This window comes from Mus caroli, unplaced genomic scaffold (assembly GCF_978045245.1).
Source record: "Mus caroli unplaced genomic scaffold, Mus_caroli_1 scaffold_5, whole genome shotgun sequence".
Lineage (NCBI taxonomy): Eukaryota > Metazoa > Chordata > Mammalia > Rodentia > Muridae > Mus > Mus caroli.
Genome location: NW_028227260.1, coordinates 67,369,320 through 67,374,935, shown reverse-complemented (window position 1 = coordinate 67,374,935; position 5,616 = coordinate 67,369,320). Strand labels below are relative to the sequence as shown.

The window sequence follows — 5,616 nt, the reverse complement described above, 5'->3', positions numbered from 1 at the left end:
CTTTGGGTGCCACTCGCCGCGAGCAGGAGGACAGGGGCTGGGTGGGGACAGGGGCACTTGTGTAGCTGGACAGCGAGCTCGCATCTTGCGCATCTGACTTGACCAGCAAGAACGACCCTGCAACAGGATCCTTCTGCACATGTGTATTGGGAGAGCTTGATTGTAGAGGCGAAGAGACCCCGAGCCCAGAACTGGTGCTGCTTATATAGGCCTAGGAGAGGCGTGTCTCACACCTGGATTGGTTATGCACTATACCTCATTTGCATGTTCCTCATCTGATTGGCTACTTTCTCTCAGTATCTCACAGTACCTCATTAACATACCTCATTTGCATGTCTCACATCTGATTGGTTATTCTCTCAGTACTTTGCAGAACCTCATTATCATGCCCGGGCCAGGCAGTGTTTTGGTGAAAAACTTTACTGCATAAGTAAGCATTGGTTGTTTGCCCAAACTTATGCGTGGTGGCCAGCAGTAGCCTGCACCACTCTGCAACAGCACACGTGGCTTCCCACACCCGCCTGTGCCTCCCCCACCCGGCCCCAACCCGGCCCTTCCCAACTCGGTCTCATCCTTGGAGGTCTCCTCCCCGTCTGACCCGTTGCCCAACCGGCCATGTATACTGCTCCAGGCTCCTAAAGCTGAGGTACTTCCTCCAGTCACTTTAGAGATGTTTCACCCCTTTGCTCCCGAACATTCTGCCTTCTAAACCGGGTCGCTGTTCTCTCTTGTAAAAGTCTTCCCTGCAGCCCACTTCTGTAGCCCTTGGTTCTTCCTTGGTTAGACGTTCACATCCCTTCCAAATTAACTGCCATCTCTGCACAATATTGGCAACTTTGACACCGCCTTCCCTGAGGAGCCAGTCTTCCTTTTGTCCTGAACTCCGCAGCCCTATCATGGAGGCTGTCTACCTGGTGGAGAATGGGGTGGGCCTGGTACTGGACTTGCTGACCTTGATGTTGGATCTCAACTTCCTGCTCGTGTCCTCCCTCTTGGCTACCCTGGCCTGGCTTTTGGCCTTCATCTACAATCTGCCACACACGGTACTGACCAGTCTTCTGCACTTGGGTCGAGGATTCCTGCTTTCTTTGCTGGCCTTAGTTGAAGCTGTGGTCCGATTTACCTTCGGAGGACTGCAGGCCTTGGGGACGCTCCTCTATAGCTGCTGCTCTGGCTTGGAGAGCTTAAAGCTACTGGGGCACCTGGCCTCCCATGGAGCTCTGAGGAGCTGGGAATTCCTGAATAGGGGCATCCTGAACATGGTCTCCAATGGCCATGCTTTGCTGCGCCAGGCCTGTGGCATCTGCACTATTGCCATGAGCCTGGTGGCCTATGTTATCAACAGTCTTGTCAACATCTGCCTCATCGGCACTCAGAACTTCTTCTCCCTGGTGCTGGCCTTGTGGGATGCTGTGACGGGGCCTCTTTGGAGGATGCCAGACGTGGTGGCTGCTTTTCTCGCTCACATCTCCAGCAGTGCCATGGCCATGGCCATTCTCCTGTGGATCCCCCTGCCAGCTAGCACTGGAGCTGTTGGCCTCAGCCAACTGGCCAGCAGTGTGATTTTCCACCTCACTGGATTGGTGTTGCTGGCATGCGTGCTGGCAGTGATTTTGATTGTGTTGCACCCAGGCAAACCTTGAGGCTGGCCACCCAAACTCTCAGTCAGCTTCATGCCCGCCCGCCCATCCTACCACCGGCTTCGGGAGAATATTGTATGGCTGTCTTGCCTTCCACTAGGTCTGGAGGCTTGGCGCAGAGTCTGGAGCTGCAGCCTACAATTAGCCAGCTGGCCAAATCGGGGAGGAGCACCAGGAGCCCCCCAAGGTGGCCCCAGAAGGGTGTTCTCAGCCAGGATCCAGCCACAGGACACTCTTCCCGAAGCAGAAGAGGAGGTCATCAGAGCTGCACCGGCTAGAGGCCGAGAGCAACTCAACGAGGATGAGCCTGCAGCTGGGCAAGACCCATGGAAGTTGCTGAAGGAGTAAGAAGAGTGGAAGAAGTGTGTTATCTGCCAGGACCAGAGCAAGACAGTGCTGCTTCTGCCCTGCCGGCACCTGTGCCTGTGCAGGCTTGCACTGAGATCCTCATGCGCCACCCTGTTTACCACCGCCAACTGCCTGCTCTGCCGCCGCAGCATCCTGCAGACCCTCAATGTCTACGTCTGAAGACCCCCTCCCTGCCTGCCCATCCTCTGTGCTCCACACACCAGGACAGCATCAACATTTTGCCTCTGGGTTCTGGCCTGATTCTTGTTTGCCCCCGAAGGCAACTCTGCCAAGCCTTAAACATATATCCAGGAAGTGTAGCTGGAATACTCTGGAAGACTCCAGTCTGGGTGGAACAGAGTAACACTTTCTCTAAACCCTGTGTGGGGACCCGAGATGCTGAGGGTGGTGAGTATGTCATTATGCATGGGCCATGAGACTCTGTTGTGGGCTCTTCTGCATCTGCCAGGGCCCACCCAGATGCCTGCCTCTAGGGCTGTCCTTCTCTGCTTCTGCTTTTTTGTTGGAGTTTTTAGTCCTTTACCCCAGGCCTCACCATGCCACATCAGTGTTGTTTGAGGATTTTGGCAACTCATGGGCCTTAGAGTGATCTTGATTCTTTTTTCTCTTTTTTGTTTTTTCTTGGTTTGGAATGATCTTGAACCTTTATGTTCAGCCCTGGTAGGTCTGGGAGTAGAAACTCCCACGTGCCCTTAGAGTCACTTCTGCCTGTCACTGTCTTTTAAAGACTCCCAACTTGACCAGGACCTGGGGTCAGGAGTTCATCCCTGAGTACAGGGGTGCAGCTACACCTGGCTTTGGGACCATCTACTTTCAGGCACCCCAGCTCCATGGGGAATCTCAGAAGAAACAACAAAATGTCTACTCATTCCCTACATGGCATAGCACAAAGCGTTCCTCCTGGGCTCTCTCTGGCAGTGGAGAGGGCAATCTACACTTTTCACTTGGGTCCAAACGAGGAGCTGGGTCTCAGGGGGTCATAGCTCCATTAAGTCAGTCGGACTGTCCAGTTTACTATGAATAAAGTTCTGTTGATGGCTCTAAAAAAAAATAGTGTGTAGGGCTGGAGAGATGGCACAGAGGTTAAGAGCACTGACTAGTCTTCCAGAGGTCCTGAGTTCAAATCCCAGCAACCACATGGTGACTCACAACCATCTGTAATGGGATCTGATGCCCTCTTCTGGTATGTCTGAAGACAGCCACAGTGTACTTATATATAATAAATAAATAAATCTTAAAAAATAGTGTGTATATATTTAGAATATATATTTTTAAATTGTCAGTGTAGGGGTATATGTGCCGTGAGTGAAGGAGCTCTCAGAAACCACAGCTGCTGGGTGCCCTGGAGGCAGAGTTACAGATGATTGCTAACCACCTAATGTGGGTGCTGGGACGAGAACTCAGGACTTCTGGGGAAATTTACAGATTACAGATGTACCATGTTTGGTTTCTTCCCTTAGGCGTTTCATAGGAAAAGAATGCTACACTGTGTGTAGGGGGAGAAGCTGATGCTAAAATCTGGTTACCTAATTGGTATTTTATTTTATTCGGTTTTTCGAGGCAGGGTTTCTCCGTATAGCCCTGGCTATCCTGGAACTCACTTTGTAGACCAGGCTGGCCTCGAACTCAGAAATCAGCCTGCCTCTGCCTCCCGAGTGCTGGGATCAAAGGCGTGCTGCGCCACCACTGTCCGGCTCCCTAATTGGTTCTTGATTGCGTCAATTAAGACAGCAGAAGCCAATTGCTGGGAAAGGTGGGACTTCCAGGTCTCAGGAGGAAGAGGAGGGGCGTAGGGAGAAGAGGTCTTTCTGGCCAGGCTTTGGAAGGAGAAACATACTTATATGCACCCAGCCTCAGCCGCAGGTCAGGCGCGAGGAGGTTGGGGGCGACGCGCGGGGCTAAGGTGGGCAGGAAGAGAAAGAGAGCAGCTGGGGTAGTTGTTGGCAGTTTGGCAAATCTAGCCAGGAGGAGTGGGCAGATTTGAAGTGAGGCCAGCGGCAGCCGATCTTCGATCTTAGAGCTAAACTTGGAGAGGTCGGAGCATAGGCCAAGCTCCTGTGAAGGAGGTAGCACGTTTGAAGTCAGAGCTAAGCCGAAAGCGCGGCCTCGGGCAAAGGAGCAAGCATGTTTATAAAACTACATGCAATAGATGATATCCAACGTGGAAGGCAAGAATCCACTATTAATTTAGGAATTTTCAGATGGATACACACAGTAATATAAGTCAGGAGGGGGAGAATTGGTTTTTCGGCGAGCAAAGTCATGTGGTTCCAGAATGTGAGAATCTTAAAAACAGGGGCAGGCTCTGCTCTCAGGCTTTGAGACCCCCTACTATGAAAAGAGACAGCTCGTACAGTATTTGTTTAGTTTGCAAATTACCAAAACGTGTGTGATTTTGAGTTTTGCGGTTATATTCCTCTGGGAGGGAAGTCAAGCTAAAAGTCTTTCTGGTTACTGGCTCAAGGACATGCTACTTTGGGAGAAAGGCTCTATTTTTGTGTTGTTTTTTTTTTTTTTTTTTTAAGAACTATACATATGAGTACACTGTAGCTATCTTCAGACACACCAGAAGACGGCATTGGATCTCATTACAGGTGGTTGTGAGCCACCATGTGGTTGCTGGCAATTGAACTCAGGACCTGTGGAAGAGCAGTCAGTGCTCTTAGCCAATTTTCTCCAGCTCCTACTTTGGTGTTAATAGAAAAGGAGATTAAGCTCTGGACCACTTCCAGAGTTGAATGGATCAGATATGACAGGGAGCCCACCCCCACCCCCCACGAATAACTAGAAAAATGGAAAGGAGTCAAACAGGACAGGTAAAGATGCTTTGTGCCATCCTTCACATGGCATAAATGTTTTTGTTTGTTTTTCGAGACAGGGTTTCTCTGGGTAGCCCTGGCTATCCTGGAACTCAGTCTGAAGACCAGGCTGGCCTTGAACTCAGAAATCCACTTGCCTCTGCCTCCTAAGTGCTGGGATTAAAGGTGTGAGCCACTATGGCCCGACTTTTGTTTGTTTGTTTTTGCACATGGCATAAAGGAAGATTTATGATTGCTTTTTATTAAAATTGGCTCGTAAAAAAGGACAGCTGTCTTTCACATGCTCAAACATGGAGCAGAATTTCATCCTCAACTATTCTGTGCACCCTGCACAGTCTAACACAATCCATACAGACATCTTGATGGTGCTTAAATCTGTCTTGAGATTTGTATATTGCAGAGTGTACAGCTTTTGCAAGATTAATCCGATGTTGAACTGACCTGCTTGGACTCCCTATGTCAGGGATTCTGAGTCATCTTGCCTCCTTCCATCTTTCAGACTGATCCAATCAGAACTTCAGTCAAGCTCTGAGCCTTCTTAGCATCAGAGACCACCGAATAACAATTGCTGGCTTGGCTTTCTTAAGGCCTAACTAAATCTCCTAATTTCCCTCTCCTTTAAAGATATTTCATTGTCTGTTCAGCAGGACATTATGGAGAGTCAGCCCAATTCCCTGGGTTTGAGGTGGATGAATTACAGATATGTTGTCATATTTGGGGGGGCGGGCATTGGTTTTTTGAGACAGGGTTTCTCTGTGTAGCCCTGGCTGTCCTGGAACTCACTTTGT

General features: G+C 50.1%; 1 pseudogene; it reads left to right on the top strand.

Annotated features, from left to right (window-relative positions):
• Positions 1-896: 896 nt before the first annotated feature.
• LOC110287499 (E3 ubiquitin-protein ligase RNF26-like) lies at positions 897-2,168 on the top strand (annotated as a pseudogene).
• Positions 2,169-5,616: the final 3,448 nt, after the last annotated feature.